Source organism: Meriones unguiculatus, chromosome 8, assembly GCF_030254825.1.
Source record: "Meriones unguiculatus strain TT.TT164.6M chromosome 8, Bangor_MerUng_6.1, whole genome shotgun sequence".
Classification (NCBI taxonomy): Eukaryota; Metazoa; Chordata; class Mammalia; order Rodentia; family Muridae; genus Meriones; species Meriones unguiculatus.
In genome coordinates, this window is record NC_083356.1 from 48,515,369 (window position 1) to 48,531,286 (window position 15,918).

Genomic DNA, 15,918 nt, shown 5'->3' on the forward strand with positions numbered 1-15,918 from the left:
ACACACACACACAGGATGAGCAAGACCAGGGAACTACATTTTACATTTGAAGTCTTTAACTAGAACCCATTTTTAAAATCTGGGTTATTTACAGCTCTAAGACTTCATTACCTCTGACAGAACAGTTTTCTAAAAGCTAGTGCAGAAGTGATGCCTATTTTCTATTGTTACTCAAGATCTCACCCTGGTAAGAAATTGCACTTCTTGATAAAATGCATAAGCAGTTTCTGATGAGATTTAATGAGTTTGGGACTTGTTCCCGGGATCCACAATTCCAATTAAATCTTACTATCTGTTAAGAGGCATTATATTCAGACTCATGAGATGGCCCTGCAGGTATTTACCATCAGTCTGGCTGACCTGAGCTGGAATCTGATACCTACATGGTTGGAAAGAACTAACTTCTGCAAGATGGCCCTTGATCTCCACACTGACAGTATACATAGCACATGCACACACATGTAAGCAAATGCAATAAAAATTTTAGTTAAGAAACACTACTTTTGTCGGGCACAGTGGTGCAACCCTGTAATACCAGCACTCAGGGAGGCAGAGGCAGGCACATCTCTGTGAGTTCAAAGCCAGCCTGGTCTACAAAGCGAGTCTAGGATAACCAATGGCACATAGAGAAACCCTGTCTCGAAAAACAACAACAAACCCCATTACTTTCTATATGCTGACAAAAATGAGCTAGTCGGTCTTTTTCTTTCTTCGGTGAAGTGCCCTCAGCAACAATGAATATTTGAACTGGAATTCTAGAAGTCTTTCTCTAGCATCCTGTTCGTGATTCTGCACTTTGAATATATTTCTGTTTTACTATCTCAAACCCTCCATCAGGTTTGGTAAGTCATATCTCATAAGGAATCTCCTAGGCAAGACAACAAAAGTAAGTCAATAGTGACAGCACAGTGTGATAAATGCCTCTTGAGAACTATGTCAGGATTCCATGAGGCTGGAGGCAGACAAGGGCCAACTTACCATAAGAGAAAGTGAAGTTCATGGAAGTTTTTCAACTGTTTTGTAGACTACTTTTTCATGCAATGGTTTTGTTTAGTTTAATTATTAGTTTTGATACAGCCATCATTTTCTTCCTTGTTATCTTAAAAGTCGTTTTTATTAGCCAAACTGCAGCTCAAACAAGCTTTTGTGGCAATTGCTGGGGAATTTAATCACCATGATAACATGGTTCTTAAGGAAAAATATTACAAAATATAAATGAAACAATTCTGGTCTGCATTTGAAACACACTTTGTAGATAAATTGAGATTTCCTGGGACTTCTATGGGATAATATAAAAGAAAGTGATTTTTAGGCATTTTCATCTTGGTCTTGTACTACAGTATAGTCCTCAGCAATCTAGCTTCTGGTTGCCTAACTGGAGTTCCAGGCAGATATTTTGGAAGCAGAAACATGTTGGTGTTAGTCATAGCAGTCATATTTTCAGTTACTAATCAATCCACTGGCCTTGAGCTGACCTCTTTAAATTAGAAAGCTATGCTAATGATGGAGTCAAGCATGAATGTGTGTGTGAGGGAGGATATATATGCGGAGGTGCACACAAGACAGGCAGAATCAATTTCATTAAATTGTTTCTGTTCTTAATACTCGGTATTATTCATTTGCTTCTGTATGTATGGCTAATTATTTGGATATAGCCAAAAAGCCAGATGACATGAATGACAAAATCAACACTAAGAAGGCACGGCACAAGAAAGACCAAATAGCTATAAACGTTATGTTATCTAAAGAGAAACGGGAGAAACAGCTAAACAGACACAAAAAGATGTGATTTACTAGCACAAAGTATTTTCTTTTAGTTAGACAGGTTTTAATAGTATGCTTAGTATAAATTAAAAATAGGATACTTTTAATAAAAAATATGAACTCAACACTGTCTTTAAATGCAGTTAGTGTTCAGTACATGCTTATTTCTTGCTGTGCTTGTACCTGCACTGACACCATGCAAAGTGTAGGATGAGAAAGGGGTGGATGAATTCTGTTGTGGGCATGTCAGACTACTATCTATAAAATACTCCTCCATTTAAAATAAATGAGACCAGCTCTGTGCATTGGGCTTGCATATTTGGGCTTGCAAGCCTTCAGTGAATAAATTCTCCACAAACAAGTTTAACAAAGCGTTTATTATAGAAAGTTCTTTTTTTCTTGATTTATTTATTTTTATTATTTTCCATAACTCCTCACATTTCCTTCCAAAATAGAAAGCTATAATCAACGTTATTGTTGAGATTTACTCCATACACTCAGTATATAATGAATAATCTATGTGTAACTCCTATTTCCTCTTGATATCTTTAGAATAGGGAATATTTATTTATTTTAATTTTTAATTAAATTTTATTTTTATATTAATTACAGTTTACTCACTTTGTATTCCAACTGTAGCCCCCTCCCTCCCTCATCTCCTCCTATGCCCCTCTACAAGTCCACAGATAAGGGAGGTCCTCCTCCCTTTCCAACTGACCCTAGCTTATCTGGTCTCATCCAAACTGGCTGCATTCTCCATATTGGTTTTTTATTTTTAATTATGCTTTATTTACTTTGTGTCCCCCCTCTAGTTCCCTCCCTCCTCCCCTCCCAATTCTTCCCTTCCTCCCCCTTCTCCACACACTCCCCTCCCCAAGTCCACTGGTAGGGGAGGATTTCTTTTTCTTCCTTCTGATCCTAGTCTGTTAGGTCTCATCAGGAGTGGCTGCATTGTCTTCCTCTGTGGCCTGGTAAGGCTGCTCCCCCCTCAGGGGGAGGTGATCAAAGAGCAGGCCAATCAGTTCATGTCAGAAGCAGTCCCTGTTTCCATTACTATGGAACCTACTTGGACACTGAACTGCCATGGGATACATCTGTGCAGGGGTTCTAGGTTATCTCTATGCATGGTACTTGGTTGGAGTATGAGTCTCAGGAAAGACCCCTGTGCTCAAATTTTTTTGTTCTGATGCTCTCCTTGTGGACCTCCTGTCCTCTCCAGCTCTTACTATTATTTCCCACTTCTTTCATAAAATTTCCTGCATTCTGCCCAAAGTTTGGCCATAAGTCTCAACATTTGCTTTGATAGTCTGCAGGGCAGAGCCTTTCAGAGGCCCTATGTAGGAGGCTCCTAAATTGTTTCCTGTTTTCTTCTTCTGGTGTCCATCCTCTTCATGTATACCATTCACTGTGAAGGTGAAGTCATTTCTGAAAGGTAAATGGATTCTACCACCTGAAGAGTGGGCCCTTGAAAAGAAGAGGGGTTCTGTCAGCATGATGGGTAAATAACTAGACCAACTGTCAATGATGGGAGTCAGTCAGTCATTTTTGTCTGAATCATCTCCCTGTTAAAATGCACTAACTGAATCTTATAAAGACAAGTTAAACTAAAACAGGATGAGTGTTGTTATAAAGAAAGAAAATTCCGATTGTTCAGTTTTACCAATGAAGACTCAGGAGCCAGATGCTGGGGAGAAAGCCGGCTAGCTCAGAGAGACAGAGGAAGCACCCAGCTAACGTTCCTACTCAACCAGCTGCTCAGAAGGAAAAAGCCCTTCCTACTAAACTCATGTCCCAGAGGGGAAAACTCTTTCTCCTTCTCCAAAATCTCTTAAATACCCTTCAACTCAATGCTCCTCCTTTCTGCTTTCCCACGTGTCTCTCTACCCATCCTCCAGACTTCCTCTCACTCTCTATGGTTTTGTTCCCGTGTTTACTTCTTGTCAATCTGGTTGTTTGCTCCAGTTCTTGACCCAGAGTTAACTTTATTTAATCCTGTTTACAGAAAGCTCTTGGATTAAAGGTGTGTACTAGAGCTGAGTCACACCACAACCATCTGTTTATGATAAACAGAAAGTTCTTGGATTGAAGATGTGAAGTAAGGCTGACCCATACAAGTAGATACAGGTTTTTCCAGGTCACAGTCTCAGGGTTCACATTGTGATCAAATAACCTGCAACAGATAAGTATCATCTAACCTAATCAAAGCAATGTTCAAATTCCAATATTCACCAAATTCAGACTATCAACAAAGGGTTTTTCCTGAATTTCAGAATACTCTATAAAATGTAGTTATATGAACTATTAACAGATAAGAACTAACTCCTGGATGTCTCATGCTATTTAAAGTGAAAGATTTATTTGCCTTTTGAGCTATACTCAGAGAACTTCTCATAGTACAAGTTTCCTTGGCATAAATGAACTGAGAAAATACATGAAAGTCAATTTGGTTTCCCACTTGGAAACTTCTGACTTCTGGGATGAAGAAAATTTCCTGCAAAGTAATGGATTCAACTACATGATTGAACACAATAATAATCGATCTTGATGGTAATGTGGGGAGTTATTGCTGACATCTTTCACTTCTACATGAAGAAGCAAAAGTTCTTCATGCTGTATTGTATTTCAGAAAGAGAACTACTTATCCTCAATAGCATGTGCTTGAGTAAGTTATCAGAATTATAAACGTCATCTTGGATAAGTTGTAAAACCACTCTAAAAGGGCTGGGATTGCACAATTGAGAAGAGATATATTTTTTTAATATATATCTCTTCAAAGATATATGCATCTTTGGCAGTGATTCTCAACCTTCCTAATGCTGTGACCCTTTTATACAATTTTTCATGTTGTGGTGACCCCAACCATAAAAGTATTTTTGTTGCTACATTATAACTTTAATTTTGCTACTTTTATGAATTGTAATATAAAAATCATATATGCAGGATATGTAACCCAAAGAGGTAGAGACTCACAGGTTGAGAAATGCTAATCTATGGGTCTAGAGCAAAAAGGTTCTAGAAAATTCCCAAAAGAATTTACTAGAATTAGAAAGACCTGTAAGGTGCAGCAAAGGCCATTAGTAAAATTAAATCTCCATTGCTTGGTTAAGAATTTGCTGACAGTTAAGCCATGATGTCAGACAGAACTCAAGTCGAGTTTGAGTTTCCCAGTTACTAACATATCTAAGCCTTTCCAATTCTCAATTTTTTCCCCTTTTGAACAGAGATAAGATAGCATCTACTTCAGAATGAACAATGTATTATAATATATATTGTATGTAATATTTTCTTTAACTTGTTTATAGAAACTAAACATTGTCTGTGTCTACTTTCACTAACTACCCAACAAAATCTTTCATAAAGCAAATGTTCAAATATAAAGGTGATTATCTAAATTATTCTTGGCAAAATTACCAATATTTAGTTCACTAATTAAAAGCTAGAATTCAGAGTATGTGATGTGTGTATGTGCTGGTGTTTGAATCCAAGTGCTTTTCATATTCTATGGCACATTCTCAGCCCCTCAGGGTTTCCCTGATGATGATCTTGGATAACGTACAAAAACTTCTGTGCTGTCAATTTCCTTCTCTGTATATAATATGACACCTTGGTTCACAAAGACCAAGTCATTTGCCTCCAAAGTTATTAATGTCCTGGAGAAACAGGACATCATGAGGAACCTTCAATTTCTAAATTGGAGGTGGAGGACACCAGCAGTAGCTCCCTATATTTTCATCAAGATATATTATCAGTGCCTGCATTCATATAGTTGAATCCAGAAATTTAACTCATATGGTTTTCCTAAGTAGATGAATTAGTATGAAGAGCATACTTAGATAAGTGTCCAGCACACAGAAAGCACTATGTAAAAGTAGTGAGCCATAATATCAAGTTAGAAAAATTCAAGATCAAATACAAATTAGTTTGCATGCCTGTGAGCCAGACAAGAAAAACTCTCACAGTTTTATTTTCTAGGGAGGTCGTAACTTGAAAGTATCTCATGAAGGTTATTAATCCTGGCCTTTTGTCGTACAACAGATAAAAATGGTATGGTGATATGAGGAATAGAGCTTCCAGCCACCTCAAGCCAAGTTTATGGTCACAGTTCCCTCAAAACAACCCAAAGTCTCAACCAGCTTCCCCCTCCAGCCTCCTGATTTCAATAGGTGATGGAGACAGTCTCACCTTAATTTTTCTGTGTCAACAAGTGTTGGAAGATGTTGTGTATACAATTGTTAATTTTTCTGTACCCAGAGATCTGATTGAAGTCCAGACTTTGGCACTGTAATCATTATGAAGACATAGCCTGTCTTCATATGTTGTAAACATTGTTCTCCATCACATTCTGATAGGTTAATAGAGAACTAAACAGCCAATATTTATGCAGGAGAGGATAAGGTGGGACTTCTGATCCCAGAGAGAGGAGGGAGGGTCTCAGGTGGGGACCAGAGAGGGAAAGGAAGTTACCATGAGGACACAGGTGGAGAAGGAGCAGCCAGGGTGTGAACAAGATAGCAGGTAACTGGCCATATGGCTGGGAAGTAGGCCAGGCCAGCATAGTCGGGTTAGAATAGCTTAGTATTTGCCCAGATATAGGCCTAAAGCTTTTAATAAATCGGTCTTTGTCTTATTATTCAGGAGCTAGGGAGGACATAGGAAAAAAAAAACCTTACTTTTACAAAGGTAAGACAAAATCATATCTGTCACCAAGCATCCAACAAAGCAAGAACCTGGGAACAGGCTCCTTGTCTCCCTCCCTTCCCCACAACTAGTAAAGCCATGCTGTTGGATAAACGCAAAAACATCAAGTGTCATCTCTTTTCCTTATCCAAATAAAATTGTAATTAATGACAGTGGGGTAAATAAAATTTTACACAATGGAACAGGTCATCCTTATCATACGTAACAACCCATGATGCTTTTCTGTAACTATATAAATTAAAAATTAGAGAAAAATCCCATCTACCAAACTGTACTAAGGAAAAGCTTTGCAATACTTGTCCACCTTTGTTGAGTCAGCCAGCCCTTTTCCTTTAGTGCATCCCCATTTTCTCCTCATGTAGTGTGAAGACCATTACAAAAAGGCCATCAGGCCACTATATTTCTCCCACAGAAGCCAAAATGACCACATCTCAGATCTGATCACAGCAGCAGACTTCCTTCAGTGGCATCTTATTGAATTTATCAGAAAAGTCCATTATTCTTGACCGTCTATGCAGGACCTTCAAACGTGTTAGTACTAGAAAAAGGTGGTGGAGAAAATGAATTTGGGTTGGATGAGTTCAACAACCATATGAAAATGTACGGATTTATGTGTATTAACATGCGAGATTGAAACATATAAAAACATTGAATTTAGTAGTAAAAGAACCATAGACTTCCTAGATTCTCAATATGTTCTTTGGTCTCATTGTCATTATTAAGAGCATTATTGTTACTGTTGTCATAGTGAAAAATAATATTTAAATTTTTTCTAATTTTTGTAATGTAATGGGTCCAATTTCCATTATGGAAATAGTGCTATGTAATAAACTGTTCTACAACATAGCCGAATTGATAAGAATTAACCTGTTACCCTTATACTTCTTGGGGGGTGGTTTTTTGAGACAGACTTTCTCTGTGTAGCCTTAGCTCTCCTGGAACTCGCTCTGTAGACCACGCTGGCCTCGAACTCAGAACTCAGAGGTCCCCCTGCCTCTGCCTCAGCCTCCTGAGTGCTGGGATAAAAGGCATGTGCCAGCACTGCTCCGTCTATCATGCTGCTTTGTATAAGAAATTCTGTTGGAGGAAAGGCTTCTAACTATTACACAAAACCTGGGGCCTCATCTGTGCTTTCACAAATGGTTACAGATGAATGAGGGGCTTTGACTCAATGTTCCTAACTCTTGTCTATACAAGAGCAGGTGGAGCTCTTCAGTCCAAGATTATTTCTTCAGTGACACCAAGATGATCTCTTTTCTTTTTCCATGTGGTCTTATTACATAGATTGCCAGCATTTCCTTGCATAAGAGTAATCTCATAGTACTTGAGGTTTCTTTAGACCAATTCTTAGAGGCCTTTATAGAACCCTGAAATGTTTTTTATGATCTTCTTTGGAAGTTTCAAGATGTTACTTCTGATGAACTTTTTGTCAGCTCAGATGCAAGGCAAGGGGAAAAACAGATCCTAAGTTTGGGTGATGGATTGTCAAATGTACATGCAGGGGTGTGTGGGAAGAAAAGTGATAAGAAGGTGGAGAAAGAGGTAATGGGAGGAACTGGGGGTGAATGTATTCAAAATCTGTTGTATGAAATTCTCAAAAATTAATACTACAGTGTTGCTTTAAAAGGTGACAATTCTGCCGGAAATCAGATATATCAATTTTTAATTTATTTATTTATTTATTTTGTATACAGGGTTCTGGAAGAGGGCACCAGATCTCAGTATAGATGGTTGTGAGCCACTACGTAGTGGCTGAGAATTGAACTAGACCTCTGGAAGAGCATCCAGTGCCCTTAACCTCTGAGCCATTTCTCTAGCCCCACATTTTAAATTTTTATGAATTTTTTTAAAGAAAAGTAAAAACACTAACCCAGTTATGGCATTGTTAGTAACAAGAACACTATTTCATAGGATAGTAGCTCCAAATATGGTAGTACTCAGGGATTTCTCTTTGCCTTTCAAGAAGCATATATTAGTTTGAATGCTGTAAAGACTGTTGACTATCATAATTCAAAATACATTTTGTACAGCAAACCTAGCACAAGAGATTACTTAGGAAACTTCTTCTTTGGAATAAGTGTGAGTCTTTGGCAGAAAGCTCATATGTGTTAGCCATTAAGGTACCATCACTTGGTCATTCCATAGAGCTTCTACCTCAGTCTTTGCTTCAGGACCCTGCTCCTCTAAATACCCACAAGCTCACCTTCTTACCTTTTACAAGTCTTCACATAGGTGTCACCTTCTCAAGGAAGATCATCTTGACCCATTCCACAGTTTCTACTCCCAATACTCAGACAATTTTCCTGCATTGCTCCCATCCCCTTCAAACACACTGCATCATTACTTGGTTTAGTAAGTATTCAGGAGATATGCACTGCGCTGACTAACAAAAAGTAGAGATGCTAGTGACATCTCCTTTACTGGAGTGGCTTCAGGAAGTAGAGTACGACCTAGAATGAGCTTTTAACAATGGTGACAGCTTCTTATTTCATTGCATAGTTACAGCATTGTGATGCTGGAATCAAGAACTTGAAATGGTACCTTCCTGAATCCAACTTTCTGAAGGTTGCAGAGGGAGCCCAGCCCTTTCTTTGATGGTTAGGTTCCCAATTGATATACTAAAAATGTATCCGGGAGACATAACCTGTTCCAGTTCTTCTCATGAACAACCAGCTTCTTCTTAGGTCACCAAAATGTCTCCAGTTGTCTCTACAACTAAGTCTACAAGAGTGCCTTGACAAACACAGCACTGTATACTCAGGAAAAATAGGCATCAATAATGCTCAATGCCAACGGCATATCAAACTCAACTTTCAATGATCCCAAAAGCAAAATTCTAAAACATTACAAAAGAGAGGGGGAATAGCCACATGAAGAAGACGCATAAAGGCATAGACAGTGTGCAAGGTCGGGGAGTTTCTGGGTTGCCGTCCTCCACATGTTCAGCCATTCTTTCGATCCCCCGTGCATTTTGAGTTTTTATGGGGGCTTTGTTACAAGAGCAGGTGTACAGTATTATTGGTCCTGGCATCCAATTTAACCTGCAGTCTCACTTTCCTTTCCATGGGTTAAGAGACAGAACTAAAAACTCTGATCATTCTTCACTCTTTTGAAACTACTCCTCAACCTAAAACTATGCAATGGCTTCCAGCTACAAGTCAGTAAGTCATTCCATTAACATCCAACAAAACGCTCCTTACTCTGGAGATACCAAGGTTGTTGGCAGCTGTGTGTTAGGAAATGAGAACAATTTCCAAGGCTAGATTTTCAATATCAAAGAACATTTCTAGTCCTTTTCTACCACCTTAGAACCGTTGTTTTTGTTTGTTTTTAATTTCCACAGTCCAAGCAATCCCTCTTTTTAAGCTCTCAGAAGCATGGGAGTTTGGAAATGATGAATAAATATGTTCTTTATAGCCAGCCCCTCTCTGGAATACTTTGCACCTGCTGCTGATGGTTCCTAAGGTTCCTCCCAGAAGGCAAAGAAATGATGTCTCTCAACAGCAAGTATTTTTACATAATAGATCATATATGAAGCTTAAGGAATTTCTGGGAAATGCTGCATTAAGAAATTCAAATTAAGTTACAAACACTGGATGCTTGGTTATAAAACATCTATTGTGGGTTTATGGTATACATTATGCTCATATCTTTTAGTTGAAAATGGCTTGTTTTCATTTTCTGAGTACTCAGTTGATGACTCATGTGATTTGGGACAATCAGAGGCTGTGGATCCGGCTGTTGCTTTCCATCTCATGCACAGTCTGCTAAGGCAGCTAAACTCTTCCCATGCTTAGTGAGGTTTTGGGGATTTATTTTCAGATTTTGAAACTTAAAATGGTTTTTCAAGAAAACACCATCTCAGAAAAACACCATAGACAAAAAAAAGAAAACCTCCATTGTTTAAATAACTTTATATATACACAACTCAAAGGCAGTTTCTTCCTCTGAAGCAATTTAAAAAATTCAACTTTATATACCTAAAAAAGTCAGAGGAGTTAGATGATGGACAGGAAAATTATATTTGCTAGTAATATTAGAAAGTTAGCAATACAAAATTATCAAATAACACTAGGTTAGTTCAATTTCACTTTTATCGAACTGAAATTTTCTGCTTAAATAATTTTCCATTCTCAAAAATTGATCCAAAACAGCAGAGAAGGAATGAACGGCCTCAGTAAAGTTACAAGTTGGGTGATGAGAAACTGTCTTACCATTACTAAGAGTTTCTTTCTTTTCATTCAGCCAACATTAAATTGCTCACTGATCAAAGAGTAACCAGACTAGCAACACAGAGGATGCTCCTTTTAAAAGGCAGCTTCACAGGATCATATTTGCATATGATATGAAAGTTTACATGAGTAACCCCAAAAATTCTACCAGGGAACTCCTACAGCTGATAAACACCTTCAACAAAGTGGCTGGATAAAAAATTAACTCAAAAAAAAAAAATCAGTAGCCCTCCTGTATATAAAAGACAAAAGGGCTGAGAAAGATATTAGGGAAACAACACCCTTCACAATAGCCACAAAAGACATAAAGTACCTTGCTGTAACTCTAACCAAGCAAGTCAAAGACTTGTATAAAAAACTTCAAGTCTCTGAAGAAAGAATTAGAAGAAGGTATCAGAAGATGGAAAGATCTCCCATGCTCATGGCTTAGCAGGATTAACATAGTAAAAATGGCCATCTTACCAAAAGCAATCTACATATTCAAAGCAATCCCATAAAATTACTAACACAATTCCTTACAGACCCTGAAAAAAAAATTTCTCAACTTCATATAGAATAACAAGAAACCCAGAATAGCTAAGACAATCCTCTACAATAAAAGATCTTCTGGAGGTATCTCCATCCCTGATCTCAAGCTGTACTATAGAGCAACAGTAATAAAAACTGCATGGTACTGTTACAGAAACAGACTAGTGGATCAATGGAATCGAATAGAAGACCCAGAAATAAACCCTATGGACACCTGATTTTTTGACAAAGATACCAAAACCATATAATGGAAAAACAATAGCATCTTCAACAAATGGTACTGGTCTAACTGGAAGTCCACAAGTAGAAAAATGCAAATAGACCCATATCTATCACACTGCACAAAATTAAAGTCCAAGTGGATCAAAGATCTCAACATAAAACCAGACACACTAAATCTGTTGGAAGAAAAAGTGGGGAAGAGCCTAGAACTCATTGGCACAGGAGACAATTTCCTAAACAGAACACCAGCAGCTTAGGCTCTAAGATCTACAATTAATAAATGGGGCCTCGTGAAACTGAAAAGCTTCTGTAAAGCAAAGAACACTGTCAGCAGAACAAAGCAATGGCCTACAGACTGGGAAAAAGATCTTCACCAACTCTACATCCAATAGAAGACTAATATCCAGAATACATAAAGAACTCAAGAAATTAGACAGCAACAAACCAAATAATCCAATTAAAAATGTGGTACGGAGCTAAGCAGAGAATTCTCAACAGAGGAATATAGAATGGCAGAGAAACAAAAGAAATATTCAACATCCTTAGTCATCAGGGAAATGCAAATCAAAACTAGTCTGAGATTCCACCTTACACCTATCAGAATGGCTAAGATCAAAAACTCAAGTGACAACACATTCTGGAAAGGATGTAGAGAAAGGGAACCCTCCTCCATTGCTGGTGGGAGTGCAAACGTGTACAACCACTTTGGAAATCAATTTGGCACTTTCTCAGAAAATTGGGAATAGCACTACCTCAAGACCCAGCTATACCACTCCTGGGAATATACCCAAAAGATGCCCTATCATTCATCACCATTCAACATTTGTTCAACTATGTTCATAACAGCTTTATTTATAATAGCGAGAATCAGGAAACAACCTAGATGTCCCTCAAAGGAGGAATGGATGCAGAAAGTGTGCATACAATGCAATACTCTCAGCTATTAAAAGCAAGGAAATCATGAAATTTGCAGGCGAATGGATGGAACTAGAAGACATCATCCTGAGTGAGATAACCCAGAAACAGAAAGACAGGCATGGTATACACTCACTAATATGCAGATATTAGCTGTATAATATAGGACAGCCATCTACAGACCTAAAGAAGCTAAACACTAAGGAGGACCCTAGGGAGGTTGCTTAAATCTTATTCAGAATGTCAAACAGGATAGGCACCAGAAGTGGTGGAGGAGAGGAAACAGGATGGGAGTCTACTATAGAGGGTCCTCTAAAAGGATTCACCCAACGAGGGATCCCAAACTTTGGGCAGAGAACAGGAAGTCTTATGGAGGAATAGGAGTGGGATTAGAGGGACATTGAGGGGACAGGAGCTCCACAAGGAGACCAACAAAACTAAAAGTTCTGAGCCCAGCGAGTCAGTCCTGCAGAGACTGAAGCACCAATGGAGGACCATGCATGGAGAGTACCTAGACCCCCTACTCAGATGTGGCCGATTGGCAGTTCAGTCTCCATGTGAATCACTGAGTGAGGAGATCGGGGCCTGTCTCTATCATGAACTTAGTTGATTGTTCTCTGATCACTTGTCCCTAGCGATGTACCCTTGCCAGGCCATGGAGGAAGAGGGTCCTGGCAGTCCTGATGAGACTTAACAAGCTATGGGCAGATGGCAATAGGGGAGAACTCCCCCTTTCAGTGGACTAAGGGAAGGGGATGAGGGAAAGAGAGAGGGAGGGGACTGAGAGAGTTGAGGGACCGGTCTTTAATCAGAATATATAATGTATAAATTGTGAAGAAAAAATAAACAAATAAAAATGAAAGGCAGCTTCATATCATTTGAGGTTTTTTTATTAGACTGAAAGGACAAGCTAAAAAATAAAATTTTCACTCTAATAGAAATCATATTTTAAACAGATTTACAGCACAAAACATTGTTACATAGAATGTTACCCACAAATACATTATATAGTAACTATAAGTAAATGGAATAATTCCCAGAGTGTTCCTCACAGGTTGGGAAAGAAGAATTTGGGAAAGTGTGGGGAGTTGAAGACCAACCCCTCTCTCTGTGCTGAATCAGGCATGGCATGGTAGAAATGGAGTCTCAAAAGCCTCATATTTGGATCTGTAGAGCTTGTAGGAGAGTCCAGATTTTATATTTTTAGACTAATCATTAAAATCTTAGCCTAATACGTTTCTGTACATTTGATGGCTCAAAAACTACTTGTCAAATAGCTTGATGCCTGATATCTACTGAATGCAGATATGGAATGCAGATTTTTTTTTCTTTTTCTGGTCTAAGTTATAAAATGATGCCTAAAATGAAGAAGTCCTATCCTCCAGCCATGAAGCAAAAATCCAGTACTCTCAGATGATATACCTAAAAGATACAAGGGCACAGGAGACTTTGAAGTTATTAATGAGCCTCCTCTAGAGAGCTTGTTGCATGAAATAAATAAAATATCTTGATCCTTATTTATGAACTACTGTTATTTGTGTCATTTATTCCTTACAATGAAAACAATCTTAACTTGTATACTTAAAAGGGAGAGTTTATATTTTTCAAGGTCCTCAGAAATACCCAAGCATGACTGAAATATCCTTCACTGCACCCTGCTGGGGGATAGAGGTCACGGAGGCTGGCTTGCTGACAGATGCAATTCCTGACTTAATAGAACATTCATCTTGGACATGTAGTATCAACTCATACTGTTCTGCCCAGTTTGTGAACCCCAAAAGACCAGGAATAAATAGACTCCACTGTAAATACATGAGGTTCTTTTTATTATAAATCATTACAAGCTGCAGCTTGGGCTCACACCCCCCACCAACGAAGCAGTGAGAGCCGAGGTTATTTGGGTAAATTTAAGATTCTGGTCCCTCCCAGCATGCCCGAGGCAGGGGCGATTCCTGCCTGGCAAGCATCTATTGGTCAAAATACTGCATTTTGAATTGATTGGCTATGGGAAGGTCTCCAGACCATTAATGATCTGGTGTCCCTCCCTAGGGGGATGGGCCAGTTTCCTAGCAACTGTATCTCTAGTGCGTGGGGAAAGAATGCAGTAAGGCATGTTCTTCCCCTCAGGGCATTACTGGACTTCTCCACCCAACTAACCTTAGTTCAGGCCTTAAACTTTTATAATAACTGCTGATTTTTAATCTTTTGGTCTCTCAATACTTGCCTGTATAACACCTGCTCTGCACATGGTTGGAGATGTTCTCTAAGAGACAGCTTCCTATCTGGGGCAATATTTGGTGCACACCTTCAGATAAACTCAACATACCTATCATTACTGACTACCTGGGTCACATGGGATAACCACTTCTGAAATTTTTCCTAATGAGCCATTTTTTTTCCTGATTCTTCCTTCAAATACTATGACCATCTGTTCTGGTTTTCTGTTTATTGCCCTTAAGCTCCTAATCCACCTTGACCTTGCTGATGAGAGAAGAGTCTGATGTAATAATATGTGTTTCTTTTGTCATCAGGTGTAAATACATATTTCCTTTCTCAGCAGAGGATGGGAGAGAGATGAATGTGGCAAAGATGAAGAGACTGATTTCTCTGTGTGGTTTTGCTGAGGTGACTCTTTACAGACAGCAGAACTTCCAGGCCTATTTATGCTCTTGCTAGTTTGCTAGCCTCACTACACAGGTTCCTGAACACCATAAGGAGAAAGTGTCCTGTGAGTCCTACCCTTATTCCAGATGGCCATTCCCAGCTAGTTCTGTAGTACTCCTGCCCCTTGTGCTAGTCTCCACTCTCTTTTATCTGTAGCACTTTTCAGACGTTACAACCATACTCTTTGCTGCAGCCGAGCTGTAGACCTCAAGGCTGGCCTCCTTCTACTGTGGCTGTACAGGCTCAGCATTGTAAACAGGTATTCACCACACCAACTAGTCTTGTACTCTTTAAGTATTGCCTTTACTTAATAATTATTCTTTTTCTTTTCTTTTTTTCCCCCTCTTTGGCTTTTCAAGACAGAGTTTTTCTGTGTATCCAGGGCTGTCCTGGAATCTCTTAGTAGACCAGGCTGTCCTCACAGAGATCTGCCTGCTTCTGCCTCTCTGAGTGCTGGGATTACAAGCATAGACAACCATGCTTGGCTTAATACTTTCTTATTACCAAATCATTACTGATTGTTCAGTATTATGTTGGCTAGATTTATGTCAACATGTCATATGTGAGGAGAGAATCCCAGCTGAGAAAATGCCTCCGTAGGTTGGGCTGTAGGCAGGCCTGTAGAGCATTTTCTTAACCAGTGATTGACTGGGGAGGGTCCAGCCCACTGTGGGTGGTGCCACCCCTGGGCTGGTGGTTTTGGGTTCTATAAGAAAGTAGATTGAACAAGCCATGGGGTGCAAGCCAATAAGCAGAACTCCTCCAAGACCTCTACATCAGCTGCTGTCTTCAGGTTCCTTCTGGGTTTGATGCCATGACTTCCTTAATAATGAACAGCAATACAGAAGCCAAATAAGCCCACCCTTTCCTCTCCAGCTTGCCTTTTGGTCTTGGT